The sequence below is a fragment of the Oncorhynchus mykiss genome, chromosome 23 (genome assembly GCF_057628025.1).
Source record: "Oncorhynchus mykiss isolate SJ-2025 chromosome 23, ASM5762802v1, whole genome shotgun sequence".
NCBI classification, from domain to species: Eukaryota; Metazoa; Chordata; class Actinopteri; order Salmoniformes; family Salmonidae; genus Oncorhynchus; species Oncorhynchus mykiss.
The window spans coordinates 54,221,970-54,238,146 of record NC_143044.1 but is presented as its reverse complement, the minus strand read 5'-3'; the positions used below and the strand labels follow the sequence as shown (position 1 = coordinate 54,238,146).

The following is a 16,177-nucleotide window of genomic DNA, read 5'->3' as shown; positions in this document are numbered from 1 at the left end:
AGGAGGGAGAGTTGGGGGGGAGGGAGGAAAGAGAGTTGGGAGGGGGGGGGGGGGGAAGAGACACCTACAGTGTCCTTGCGTTTTGTAACACCAGAAGTACATCAAGGTCGGTGCTGTGTGATCAAGGTGTATGTAAAATGTAGCTTATGACGAAAACCTGTGTGCATGCAGCATTAGCCTACCACATATGTCCCTATAACAAATTATTACATCAAGCTATTTTTTACTAAAACTCACTCCATCATTTTTGTTTTACTGCCGTTTGAATAAAAAAAAAACGATTTGTTTTCAACTCCTGAGCGGGGTACATAGGCAACGTCATACCTTTTTTAGGAGGAGTCTTCCAGCCGTCAATCATCAAAGTTGTGTCACCGGTGCGAGGAGGAAGGATAAGGAACTCCCGATGACAGAATCTAAACTCTAAATTGGAATAAACCTCGTTTGTCCTCAAGTTATTAGTGAACATTTCGCTTAAAAAAGTGAAGTAATCAACGGCGGGCTTGTAGCCTATTAATCATTGGACGATACGTCTACGGAGAGTTTGTACGCTACCTTTTACAGCACCGATGTCAGATGCGCCATCTCCATGCGCGACAGGGTTGCAGTTTTCTGAAGGAGAGTTTTCGTTTTTTGGGGGGGCGACTTGGAGACAATTAACTTCATGATGAGAGAACGAACCTGGGTTTAGGATTCAAAGACAAGGTAGCTATGATTGTTTACGATTATTAATGTGATTTTATTAGCCATATTGAGAGTTTACTAATCTAGTTTCTCCAATATCCAGTCTGAATATTTCGTTTTCGTTAAACGTATTTCTGATCGCTTGACGCACGTCTTTGCTCCGTCCGTCCATTTCTCTTGGAAATTCGGAGTTCGCTTGTGCGTAGTGGTTGCAACTCAAACATATGTTATCTGTGGAAATCAGTCATATGGTCAAATATTTTCCTAGGTTAATACGCAGACGTCTCGTCGTCTTCATGGGCACATTGCAAGTTTATTTGACTAAGTACGATAAAGAGGAGGAGCATAATGAAACCCGTAGTGGAAATTCCTTCCCGACAATAAGTAGTCTATGCTTCTAAAATACTGTCGAAACGGTCTGTGGAGGTAGTAGACTATCGACAGTCACTTACCAGATGGACAGTTCAGAGGGCAGCGAGTAGGATACAGAACGTTCAGATAGAAAACCAACTTACAGAACAGCTGAGAACTGCTCTATACATAAACAACAGGAGAGACCAGACAGACAGCTCTATAGGCTACATTTCTATCGTCAGTGTTGCATCCCACACAGAATAAGCAGTAGTAGTTTCGAGAGTTCAGTATCATGAAATGACGTTACTGTAGTAGACTGAGTGTCTCTGGTGCAGTGAGTACAGAACTCTAACATATTTTGGATGTATAAACAGGCACAGTTCTATACATACCATCTCCTAAAATGTGCACCCCATTGCCACAGTTGAACACCCAAGTTGTCTGTTTTTCTTGTGCTGTACAAGTTAAAATGGGGAATATCCCTTTTTTCAGATAACATAGTTAAATAAACCCTGCTAGCATTGTCTTTCGGTGACATTTTTACAACCAAGGTCATTTTTTAACTTTTGAGTCAACCATTACAACTGGAAATGCCTGGCCGTTTGGGGGAGTGTCTAGCAACAGTATCCAGGTTGGAATAGACTTGACACATATGTACCTAGTTACAAACCCAGAGTGGAGATGTCCACTAGAGTGACTGTGCTGCATGAATGGAGCTGTGTATACTGGTAGACAGAGACCAGTAGAAGGATCCAGACAGACAGAGGAAGACTGATCATGAAGGGAGCTGTGTATACTAGTAGACAGGGACCAGTAGAAGGATCCAGACAGACAGAGGAAGACTGATCATGAAGGGAGCTGTGTATACTGGTAGACAGAGACCAGTAGAAGGATCCAGACAGAGGAAGACTGATCATGAAGGGAGCTGTGTATACTGGTAGACAGGGACCAGTAGAAGGATCCAGACAGACAGAGGAAGACTGATCATGAAGGGAGCTGTGTATACTGGTAGACAGGGACCAGTAGAAGGATCCAGACAGACAGAGGAAGACTGATCATGAAGGGAGCTGTGTATACTGGTAGACAGGGACCAGTAGAAGGATCCAGACAGAGGAAGACTGATCATGAAGGGAGCTGTGTATACTGGTAGACAGGGACCAGTAGAAGGATCCAGACAGACAGAGGAAGACTGATCATGAAAGGAGCTGTGTATACTGGTAGAAGGATACAGACAGGAAGACTGATCTGATACAGAGGTAGAGGGAGGAGCCTGAAGCTAACACAGATACACAAGCTGTGAACCAGGGTTCCCAAACAAGGATAACCTGGGAAGACCCAAATACACTGAAGGTGAAACCCACGTCTCTGCTCTGCTAACAGCTTCCTCCACTGTACCCCTTAGTGGGATCAAACCAGTACTCCTCTGAGTGCCCTCCCCCACAACGTATCAACATGCTATGCTCTAGAAAAGGACCCAATTTGCTAGTTCCGTTAGCAGCATTTCAAGTTAGCTGTGAAGTGGTCTTACAGTATGTTGTTATCTCTGTTACAAAGGCAGACCCAGCTACATGTAGCAGTTATGTACTAGTCTGGTGTGTTTAGGGCTGAGGAGACGCACCCTGACTGACGCTGTGTTTTATGTAAATGACCTGGTATTATTCATATTCAGTTCGTACTTCGTTTGTTCAACTCGTGTTTCCAGGGTCATTTGTCAGTGACGGGCTGACCACAGCTGGGGACAGGTAGTTACAACAGCCCCCGTGTCCTCATGCAGCCGGGGACAGGTAGTTAGTTACAACAGCCCCCGTGTCCTCATGCAGCCGGGGACAGGTAGTTAGTTACAACAGCCCCTGTGTCCTCATGCAGCCGGGGACAGGTAGTTAGTTACAACAGCCCCCGTGTCCTCATGCAGCCGGGGACAGGTAGTTAGTTACAACAGCCCCCGTGTCCTCATGCAGCCGGGGACAGGTAGTTAGTTACAACAGCCCCCGTGTCCTCATGCAGCCGGGGACAGGTAGTTACAGCAGCCCCCGTGTCCTCATGCAGCCGGGGACAGGTAGTTAGTTACAACAGCCCCGTGTCCTCATGCAGCCGGGGACAGGTAGTTAGTTACAACAGCCCCCGTGTCCTCATGCAGCCGGGGACAGGTAGTTACAGCAGCCCCCGTGTCCTCATGCAGCCGGGGACAGGTAGTTAGTTACAACAGCCCCGTGTCCTCATGCAGCCGGGGACAGGTAGTTAGTTACAACAGCCCCCGTGTCCTCATGCAGCCGGGGACAGGTAGTTACAGCAGCCCCCGTGTCCTCATGCAGCCGGGGACAGGTAGTTAGTTACAACAGCCCCCGTGTCCTCATGCAGCCGGGGACAGGTAGTTAGTTACAGCAGCCCCTGTGTCCTGATGCAGCTGGGGACAGGTAGTTACAACAGCCCCCGTGTCCTCATGCAGCCGGGGACAGGTAGTTAGTTACAACAGCCCCCGTGTCCTGATGCAGCTGGGGACAGGTAGTTAGTTAACACAGCCCCCGTGTCCTCATGCAGCCGGGGACAGGTAGTTAGTTACAGCAGCCCCCGTGTCCTGATGCAGCTGGGGACAGGTAGTTACAACAGCCCCCGTGTCCTGATGCAGCTGGGGACAGGTAGTTACAACAGCCCCGTGTCCTCATGCAGCCGGGGACAGGTAGTTACAACAGCCCCGTGTCCTCATGCAGCCGGGGACAGGTAGTTACAGCAGCCCGTGTCCTCATGCAGCCGGGGACAGGTAGTTAGTTACAACAGCCCCGTGTCCTCATGCAGCTGGAGTAGTGCCTTTCAGGGCGGGGCAGCCGGGGACAGGTAGGTAGTTACAACAGCCCCGTGTCCTCATGCAGCTGGAGTAGTGCCTTTCAGGGCGGGGCAGCTGGGGACAGGTAGTTAGTTACAACAGCCCCCGTGTCCTCATGCAGCCAGGGACAGGTAGTTACAGCAGCCCCCGTGTCCTCATGCAGCTGGAGTAGTGCCTTTCAGGGCGGGGCAGCTGGCTGCACTTCCATGGTCAACTGACTCTCAGATTCAGGAATTTAACATGATGACGCAAAGGCAATTAACACCTGACAGAGAGAATATTGTCAGGGTACACACACACACACACACACACACACACACACGTTATGTTCTTCTATCCTCGTGGGGACCTCAAATATATTTCCATTCCAAATCCTATTTTCCCTAATCCTTACCATAACCTTAACCTTAACCCGTAAACCTAACTCTTAAAGCTAACCCCTTACACAAATTCTAACCCTAACCACTAAACCCTAATCCTTACCATAACCTTAACCCGTAAACCTAACTCTTAAAGCTAACCCCTTACACAAATTCTAATTCTAACCACTAAACACTAATCCTTACCATAACCATAACCCGTAAACCTAACTCTTAAAGCTAACCCCTTACACATATTCTAACCCTAACCACTAAACACTAATCCTTACCATAACCTTAACCCGTAAACCTAACTCTTAAAGCTAACCCCTTACACAAATTCTAACTCTAACCACTAAACACTAATCCTTACCATAACCATAACCTTAACCCATAAACCTAACTCTTAAAGCTAACCCCTTACACAAATTCTAACCCTAACCACTAAACACTAATCCTAACCCCTTACACTAATTCTAACCCTAACCACTAAACACTAATCCTAACCCCTTACACAAATTCTAACCCTAACCACTAAACACTAATCCTAACCCCTTACACTAATTCTAACCCTAACCACTAAACACTAATCCTAACCCCTTACACTAATCCTAACCCCTTACACTAATTCTAACCCTAACCACTAAACACTAACCCCTTACACTAATTCTAACCCTAACCACTAAACACTAATCCCTTACACTAATTCTAACCCTAACCACTAAACACTAATCCCTTACACTAATTCTAACCCTAACCACTAAACACTAATCCCTTACACTAATTCTAACCCTAACCACTAAACACTAATCCCTTACACTAATTCTAACCCTAACCACTAAACACTAATCCCTTACACTAATTCTAACCCTAACCACTAAACACTAATCCCTTACACTAATTCTAACCCTAACCACTAAACACTAATCCCTTACACTAATTCTAACCCTAACCACTAAACACTAATCCTAACCCCTTACACAAATTCTAACCCTAACCACTAAACACTAACCCCTTACACTAATTCTAACCGTAACCACTAATCCTAACCCCTTACACAAATTCTAACCCTAACCACTAAACACTAACCCCTTACACTAATTCTAACCCTAACCACTAAACACTAATCCTAACCCCTTACACAAATTCTAACCCTAACCACTAAACACTAACCCCTTACACTAATTCTAACCCTAACCACTAATCCTAACCCCTTACACAAATTCTAACCCTAACCACTAAACACTAACCCCTTACACTAATTCTAACCCTAACCACTAAACACTAATCCTAACCCCTTACACAAATTCTAACCCTAACCACTAAACACTAACCCATTACACAAATTCTAACCCTAACCACTAAACACTAACCCCTTACACTAATTCTAACCCTAACCACTAAACACTAACCTCCTAAATTTAAATTAGCCTTTGTCTTCAGGGGGATTAGGGTTAATTTTCCTTATTTTACTATCCTTGTGGGGACGTTTGGGGATTTTAATGTCCCAGAACCAGCAGAGAGACACACACACTCTCCTTTTATAGAGACGACTGACCTAGTGTCTGACATGTTGTCCAGTAGAGGTTGCTCTTATGCAGGTATCTGTGTAAAACACCACTGTAGGACTTTGGTCAGATGTTTTTAATCCAAAGATACTTAAAATACAGTAATGACTGTGTCCATTTTTGTCATGTGTCTGTGGTCACATGAGGGAATTGAACCCTTGACCTTTGGCTGCTAGCGCCACTCAGAACCACATGAGTACCACCAATAGGGCTGGGCGATATAGCCCAAATATCATATTTCTATATTTGTCTTTATTTTGATTGTATGGCGGTATGTTACTATGTTTCTGAATTAGTTTTATGACGAGTGCATGGACCCTAGACCGGCAACAAATGAATTCTACGTGTTTTTGAATGGTCTTTCTCCATGCTGATGGGTTTTCCTCTCAACCCAGCCAGGACAGAACTGACAGCTAAGTAGTCCAATTAGTTGAACTTTTCAGTTATTTAACACGGTATAAAAATACCTTTTTTTTATTTTATAGAGGGTATTGTACCAATCTGTAGATTCCTACCTGTATACTGGGACTCGTGATACATGGTCCTTGTATGTGGCTTCATTCATGTGTGTTTTATCCCTCCTGTTATTACTTTGGGAAGGACTCGTCAGGAAAGCATTTCTCGCTGATGTCTAAACCCTTTAGATTCACCACGTGACAAATAATTTTTTTTTTATTACATTTAATATATCGCCAAGATCTAACCACCAATAGGAGCACAGAGCACATATCTGACTGCCGTCCATACAAGATCTAACCACCAATAGGAGCACACAGCACATATCTGACTGCCGTCCATACAAGATCTAACCACCAATAGGAGCACACAGCACATATCTGACTGCCGTCCATACAAGATCTAACCACCAATAGGAGCACACAGCACATATCTGACTGCCGTCCATACAAGATCTAACCACCAATAGGAGCACACAGCACATATCTGACTGCCGTCCATACAAGATCTAACCACCAATAGGAGCACACAGCACATATCTGACTGCCGTCCATACAAGATCTAACCACCAATAGGAGCACAGCACATATCTGACTGCCATCCATACAAGATCTAACCACCAATAGGAGCACACAGCACATATCTGACTGCCATCCATAAAATATCTAACCACCAATAGGAGCACACAGCACATATCTGACTGCCATCCATAAAATATCTAACCACCAATAGGAGCACACAGCACATATCTGACTGCCATCCATAAAATATCTAACCACCAATAGGAGCACACAGCACATATCTGACTGCCGTCCATACAAGATCTAACCACCAATAGGAGCACACAGCACATATCTGACTGCCATCCATACAAGATCTAACCACCAATAGGAGCACAGCACATATCTGACTGCCATCCATAAAATATCTAACCACCAATAGGAGCACACAGCACATATCTGACTGCCGTCCATACAAGATCTAACCACCAATAGGAGCACACAGCACATATCTGACTGCCATCCATAAAATATCTAACCACCAATAGGACCACACAGCACATATCTGACTGCCATCCATACAAGATCTAACCACCAATAGGAGCACAGCACATATCTGACTGCCATCCATAAAATATCTAACCACCAATAGGAGCACACAGCACATATCTGACTGCCATCCATACAAGATCTAACCACCAATAGGAGCACACAGCACATATCTGACTGCCATCCATACAAGGCTTTGGCTATACTGCACTAGATTGAGAGGGATGCTAACTGGATCAAACTGGATTTCTGCATCAGTCAGGCAGAGTATCCTAGCGAAGACCTTTTGAGGAACATCGTGTGACCCGTTTTAGTTCCATTATACCAGACTAAAGGAACAGGGAAGTGTTAAAACGCCTGGTCAATATCATCATCGTTATTAGCCTCATGTCGTTCCTCTTTTATACACACGTGCAGACACACAGGAAGTAGGAACAGTTAGAACAGGATGTTTGGTGTCCGTTCTACTAGAGCCAACCATCCTTATTGTTCTTAGAGATGACTTTTATGAGCTCTGTCTCGTCTAGAGTCATAAAACACAGACACCTTTGAGGAGAGAGATGATGGTAGGAAATCCTGCTTCCGTGTGTTCTGGTAGAGAGGGCGTGGGGGAGTAACCTTCAGTAACATGTCTTGTAAATGTTCATTTGAAAGGTGACTGTTGCGTTAGTCCCACCACCTTCTACTAACAGGTTTTATCCAGTGGCTGTTCAGTGTCTTGTTTGACCGGCCTTCTACTCCCTCACTCTGACTACTTCTGGGGCTGGGTTGAGGCAGCAGGATATTGGGCTTTGGGGAGGGAGAGTGTTTTGGAAAACACAAACCCATGAGCAAGTGCAGTTCACACACCCTTTAATAATGATGATGCACAAACACTTGGAAGATCAGGACACACCCCCTTTAATAATGATGATGCACAAACACTTGGAAGATCAGGACACACCCCCTTTAATAATGATGATGCACAAACACTTGGAAGATCAGGACACACCCCCTTTAATAATGATGATGCACAAACACTTGGAAGATCAGGACACACCCCCTTTAATAATGATGCAGAAACATTTGGAAGATCAGGCCACACCCCCTTTTGGAGCGGAGACGGTGTCAGCTGTATCTGAAGTGTGATAGATGTATTGTGTGTGTCCCAGGCTTTGTCCCAAATGGCATCCTATTCCCTAAATAGTGCACTACTTTTGACTAGGGGCTCTAGGGCCCAGTTCCCTAGAACACGTGCACTGAGTGTACAACACAGTAACGCCTTCCTAATATTGAGTTTGAGGGTTTCCTGGTCGGGTTTCCTGGTCGGGTTTCCTGGTCGGGTTTCCTGGTCGGGTTTCCTGCTCGGGTTTCCTGCTCGGGTTTCCTGCTCGGGTTTCATAGTCAGGAAACTTCAGCCGTATGTCATGTTATATTGTATACTACGTCTTTACTAACATAAGTTATGAGCCCATGTAATTGTTTTATTTATTTGTTAATAATTATATTTTTTACTTAACCAACAATGCAGTGAACTGTGTTAAGGGCTTGTAAAGTAAGCAGTTCCCTGTAAGGTTTACACCTGTTGTATACGGCGTATGTGACAAATAACGATTTGACTTAAGTATTTAAAGTTAAATCATTTCTGGGATATCACCTGATCTCTTTCCCGGAGCTGATGGGCAGAATTCCAGAGGTTTTCTAGCACATTCCAGGACTGTATGACTGCTTGTTGTGGTCTGTGTTTCTAGGAATACCATTGGGCCATGTCCGTACAATATTATGGCTTAGTGTGTGTGTCACTCTTTGGTACATTTTAAAACAACAAACCTTTTTATTTTGTAATGGATAAAATACCATCAAATTATTGTCCATCTTAATCATAACTGTTCAGATGTAATGTTTTAAAAAAACGTTTTCCAAGACCATGAACATTTTTATCATAACGAGTTCTCATTACTGTAACATGTTCATAACCTGGATTTAATTTGTACATTATTTATGTTTTAAACTATTATTCATATAAAGAAAGATTATCCGGTGAATGAACTGACCTTCATGTTTTAAAGTAATGACGGACTGTCGTTTCTCTTTGCTTATTTGAGCTGTTCTTGACATAATATGGACTTGGTCTTTTACCAAATAGGGCTATCTTCTGTATACCACCTCTACCTTGTCACAACACAACTGATTGGCCCAAACACATTAAGAAGGAAAGACATTCCACAAATTAACTTTTAACAAGGCACACCTGTTAAATGAAAATCATTCCAGGTGACTACCTCATGAAGCTGGTTGAGAGAATGCCAAGGGTGTGCAAAGGGTGGCTACTTTTTGAAGAATCTCAAATATAAAATATGTTTTGATTTGTTTAACACCTTTTTGGTTACATGATTCCATATATTATTTAATAGCTTTGATGTCTTCACTATTTTACAGTGTAGAAAATAGTAAAAATGATGAAAAACCCAGGAATGAGTAGGTGTCCAAACGTTTGACTGGTCATGTAAATATTTTTACGTTCCATGTCGGATTTATCCCAAAGGGTTAAATGGATTTTCTAGATCAGTAAAGTTACTTTAAGATGATTTTATCCATTATCACAAATATTTACTTGTATTGGTTTTGTGCTGAAAATGCAACAGAGCTGGAGACCGTGACCAGGTCTCCAACACCTCAGCATGGATTTCTGTAAACCAATATGTCCTTTGTCCCAAACAGCTCCAGGTGCTGACTAACAGATAGACCCCAACAGAGTCAACTGTATAAGCTGCCACTCATTTGTTGGGTAAATCAGCAGTGTTTCAGCATCATCTTGTATTCATCTTTGAATGTCAGTGTAATGTCCCCGTTAACACAGTTTATATCAACGTCTTGTCAGATGTTTTCCGACCTCCGACCTCCGACCTCCTCCGTGTTTTTATTTAAACTTTTTAACTAGGCAAGTCGGTTAAGAACAAATACTTATTGACAACGACGGCCTACGAAAAAGGCAAAAGGCCTGCTAAAAATATAGGACAAAATACACATCACGACGAGACAACACAACATGAAGAGAAACGCGTGACAACACAACATGAAGAGAAACGCGTGACAACACAACATGAAGAGAAACGCATGACAACACAACATGAAGAGAAACGCGTGACAACACAACATGAAGAGAAACGCATGACAACACAACATGAAGAGAAACGCATGACAACACAACATGAAGAGAAACGCGTGACAACACAACATGAAGAGAAACGCGTGACAACACAACATGAAGAGAAACGCATGACAACACAACATGAAGAGAAACGCATGACAACACAACATGAAGAGAAACGCATGACAACACAACATGAAGAGAAACGCATGACAACACAACATGAAGAGAAACGCATGACAACACAACATGAAGAGAAACGCATGACAACACAACATGAAGAGAAACGCATGACAACACGGCATCATGGTAGCAACACAACATGTTATCGGCACAAAACAGGGTACAAACATTATTGGGCCCAGACAACGGCACAAAGGGCAAGAAAGTAAAGACAATACATAATGCAAAGCAGCCACAACGGTCAGAGTTTCCATGTTTGAGTCTTTAGTGTAATGTCAGGAAGAGTCCACTTCGCAGGTCAACAATTACAACATTGTGCTAAATGCCTCAACATCCAATGAGGGATAAGATGAGCGCCACAAATCAGAAAATGACTTGGTGCTTATCTTTTCTAATTTTAGGATTGTTGACATACAGCTGGATCTACAAAATAGATGGTCTAGGATGAGGACATTTGTTGACAGACCATAAAAAAACATAAAATGCTTGATTTAAGTATATATATATATATATATATATCTCTACACTGCTCAAAAAAATAAAGGGAACACTTAAACAACACAATGTAACTCCAAGTCAATCACACTTCTGTGAAATCAAACTGTCCACTTAGGAAGCAACACTGATTGACAATAAATTTCACATGCTGTTGTGCAAATGGAATAGACAACAGGTGGAAATTATAGGCAATTAGCAAGACACCCCCAATAAAGGAGTGGTTCTACAGGTGGGGACCACAGACCACTTCTCAGTTCCTATGCTTCCTGGCTGATGTTTTGGTCACTTTTGAATGCTGGTGGTGCTTTCACTCTAGTGGTAGCATGAGATGGAGTCTACATCCAACACAAGTGGCTCAGGTAGTGCAGCTCATCCAGGATGGCACATCAATGCGAGCTGTGGCAAGAAGGTTTGCTGTGTCTGTCAGCGTAGTGTCCAGAGCATAGAGGCACTACCAGGAGACAGGCCAGTACATCAGGAGACGTGGAGGAGGCCGTAGGAGGGCAACAACCCAGCAGCAGGACCGCTATCTCCGCAAGGAGGAGCAGGAGGAGCACTGCCAGAGCCCTGCAGAATGACCTCCAGCAGGCCACAAATGTGCATGTGTCTGCTCAAACGGTCAGAAACAGACTCCATGAGGGTGGTATATGAGGTTCCGACGTCCACAGGTGGGCGTTGTACTTACAGCCCAACACCGTGCAGGACGTTTGGCATTTGCCAGAGAACACCAAGATTGGCAAATTCACCACTGGCGCCCTGTGCTCTTCACAGATGAAAGCAGGTTCACACTGAGCACGTGACAGACGTGACATAGTCTGGAGACGCCGTGGAGAACGTTCTGCTGTCTGCAACATCCTCCAGCATGACCGGTTTGGCGGTGGGTCAGTCATGGTGTGGGGTGGCATTTCTTTGGGGGGCCGCACAGCCCTCCTTGTGCTCGCCAGAGGTATCCTGACTGCCATTAGGTACCGAGATGAGATCCTCAGACCCCTTGTGAGACCATATGCTGGTTCCTCCTAATGCAAGACAATGCTAGACCTCATGTGGCTGGAGTGTGTCAGCAGTTCCTGCAAGAGGAAGGCGTACACAGACTGTCCAGGAGTTGGCGGATGCTTTAGTCCAGGTCTGGGAGGAGATCCCTCAGGAGACCATCCGCCACCTCATCAGGAGCATGCCCAGGCGTTGTAGGGAGGTCATACAGGCACGAGGAGGCCACACACAATACTGAGCCTCATTTTGACTTGTTTTAAGGACATTACATCAAAGTTGGATCAGCCTGTAGTGTGGTTTTCCACTTTAATTTTGAGTGTGACTCCAAATCCAGACCTCCATGGGTTGATAAATTTGATTTCCATTGATAATTTTTGTGATTTTTGTTGTCAGCACATTCAACCATGTAAAGAAATAAGTATTTAATAAGAATATTTCATTCATTCAGATCTAGGATGTGTTATTTTAGTGTTCCCTTTATTTATTTGAGCAGTGTATATATTATTATAGCCTCTAAATCAGGGAGGTCAACTTTTATAGGCCCACGGATCAATTTCCAAAAACGGGCCCCGGACCTTTTGGAACTCAGTTAGAATAGTAGAATAGACCAAGTGCCATTTTGAAGTGTTTGTCCATCAGCAATTGTTCTCTTATGTCTGTCAGTCACTCAGTTAGTCATGTCAGCTAACACGTTTCTGTTGTTGATTTGTAAGTTAGTCTCGTAGTGCTGAGTGATTAACCAACCTCTCTTTTTTTGGCGGGAGGGGTTATTAAACCACTAATTGACCGACATTGGTTCAGTTACTTGAATTCCACTTTAGTTTTTTGTGTGAGCCCAGCGCTAGATTTCATTCACCCAGAGAAATCAAGACAAGAATGATGTGGGACGCTGGGCTGAAGGGAGTTGTTTTCATTAAGAAAATATTCACCCCAGTTCAGGGTAGAAACTTTAACTCATTACAATGACCATAATCCATTGCGGCAGTTTTTCCCAGCTCGGAAAGGACGAGGCGACCCGAGAAGTTTCACTTTCGACAAAATCTGGCCTAAATTACCCCAATGCGTTTATATTGGTTTATATTGAACATAGATTTGTCACCTGTCTTCCTGCCTTTGGGAGAACGACTCCCATTGTTAGAGCAGAGACATGAGCATCTCCTTATGGTAAACACTTCTCTGGATGGATAGGCCTATGAGCATCTCCTCATGGTATACACTTCTCTGGATGGATAGGCCTATGAGCATCTCCTCATGGTAAACACTTCTCTGGATGGATAGGCCTATGAGCATCTCCTCATGGTATACACTTCTCTGGATGGATAGGCCTATGAGCATCTCCTCATGGTATACACTTCTCTGGATGGATAGGCCTATGAGCATCTCCTTATGGTAAACACTTCTCTGGATGGATAGGCCTATGAGCATCTCCTCATGGTAAACACTTCTCTGGATGGATAGGCCTATGAGCATCTCCTCATGGTATACACTTCTCTGGATGGATAGGCCTATGAGCATCTCCTCATGGTATACACTTCTCTGGATGGATAGGCCTATGAGCATCTCCTCATGGTAAACACTTCTCTGGATGGATAGGCCTATGAGCATCTCCTCATGGTATACACTTCTCTGGATGGATAGGCCTATGAGCATCTCCTCATGGTAAACACTTCTCTGGATGGCTAGGCCTATGAGCATCTCCTCATGGTAAACACTTCTCTGGATGGCTAGGCCTATGAGCATCTCCTCATGGTAAACACTTCTCTGGATGGCTAGGCCTATGAGCATCTCCTCATGGTAAACACTTCTCTGGATGGATAGGCCTATGAGCATCTCCTCATGGTAAACACTTCTCTGGATGGATAGGCCTATGAGCATCTCCTCATGGTAAACACTTCTCTGGATGGATAGGCCTATGAGCATCTCCTCATGGTAAACACTTCTCTGGATGGCTAGGCCTATGAGCATCTCCTCATGGTATACACTTCTCTGGATGGATAAGCCTATGAGCATCTCCTCATGGTAAACACTTCTCTGGATGGATAGGCCTAGACTTTATTTATGCCTGCTCCGTTATGTTATTTACACAGACTCCGAGAGAGGGATGAACACAACGACGAGAGAGAGGGATGAACACAACGACGAGAGAGAGGGATGAACACAACGACGAGAGAGAGGGATGAACACAACGACGAGAGAGAGGGATGAACACAACGACGAGAGAGAGGGATGAACACAACGACGAGAGAGAGGGATGAACACAACGACGAGAGAGAGGGATGAACACAACGACGAGAGAGAGGGATGAACACAACGACGAGAGAGAGGGATGAACACAACGACGAGAGAGAGGGATGAACACAACGACGAGAGAGAGGGATGAACACAACGACGAGAGAGAGGGATGAACACAACGACGAGAGAGAGAGGGATGAACACAACGACGAGAGAGAGGGATGAACACGACGAGAGAGAGAGGGATGAACACGACGAGAGAGAGAGGGATGAACACGACGAGAGAGAGAGGGATGAACACGACGAGAGAGAGAGGGATGAACACGACGAGAGAGAGAGGGATGAACACGACGAGAGAGAGAGGGATGAACACAACGACGAGAGAGAGAGAGGGATGAACACAACGACGAGAGAGAGAGGGATGAACACAACGACGAGAGAGAGGGATGAACACAACGACGAGAGAGAGGGATGAACACAACGACGAGAGAGAGGGATGAACACAACGACGAGAGAGAGAGGGATGAACACAACGACGAGAGAGAGAGGGATGAACACAACGACGAGAGAGAGGGATGAACACAACGACGAGAGAGAGGGATGAACACAACGACGAGAGAGAGGGATGAACACAACGACGAGAGAGAGGGATGAACACAACGACGAGAGAGAGGGATGAACACAACGACGAGAGAGAGAGGGATGAACACAACGACGAGAGAGAGGGATGAACACAACGAGAGAGAGAGGGATGAACACAACGACGAGAGAGAGAGAGGGATGAACACAACGACGAGAGAGAGGGATGAACACAACGAGAGAGAGGGATGAACACAACGAGAGAGAGAGGGATGAACACAACGACGAGAGAGAGAGGGATGAACACAACGAGAGAGAGAGGGATGAACACAACGACGAGAGAGAGGGATGAACACAACGACGAGAGAGAGGGATGAACACAACGACGAGAGAGAGGGATGAACACAACGACGAGAGAGAGGGATGAACACAACGACGAGAGAGAGGGATGAACACAACGACGAGAGAGAGGGATGAACACAACGACGAGAGAGAGGGATGAACACAACGACGAGAGAGAGGGATGAACACAACGACGAGAGAGAGGGATGAACACAACGACGAGAGAGAGGGATGAACACAACGACGAGAGAGAGGGATGAACACAACGAGAGAGAGGGATGAACACAACGAGAGAGAGGGATGAACACAACGACGAGAGAGAGGGATGAACACAACGAGAGAGAGGGATGAACACAACGAGAGAGAGGGATGAACACAACGAGAGAGAGGGATGAACACAACGACGAGAGAGAGGGATGAACACAACGACGAGAGAGAGGGATGAACACAACGACGAGAGAGAGGGATGAACACAACGACGAGAGAGAGGGATGAACACAACGACGAGAGAGAGAGGGATGAACACGACGAGAGAGAGAGGGATGAACACGACGAGAGAGAGGGATGAACACAACGACGAGAGAGAGGGATGAACACAACGACGAGAGAGAGAGGGATGAACACAACGACGAGAGAGAGAGGGATGAACACGACGAGAGAGAGAGGGATGAACACGACGAGAGAGAGGGACAGACGACAGTTTTTGAAAGTATACCTCATCTACTTTGAAGACGTAGTGAAAGGATTTTGTCAATTATTTCATATACATTTTACTATTTCATAGAAAATTCCTATTTTTCTATTTGGACCGGACAGACAATTTAATGTTCATTTAATAATTTTGGCTTTGGAATTTCCATTAAAAAGCTAAAATCATTAACGTCATTATTTCATAATACATTTATGAAAAAAAATGTATTTCCTGGATACGTCCA

General features: G+C 44.7%; 1 protein-coding gene across 1 annotated transcript in view; it reads left to right on the top strand.

Moving 5' to 3' along the window:
- The first annotated feature begins 331 nt into the window (after nucleotides 1-331).
- The window catches only part of b3gnt2b (UDP-GlcNAc:betaGal beta-1,3-N-acetylglucosaminyltransferase 2b), a 35,776-nt gene continuing 19,930 nt past the window's right edge, over nucleotides 332-16,177 (top strand). Inside the window, exon 1 of the mRNA XM_090217693.1 lies at nucleotides 332-702. The gene's annotated coding sequence lies outside the window, so the exon portion shown is untranslated. The remainder of the gene's footprint in view (nucleotides 703-16,177) is intronic.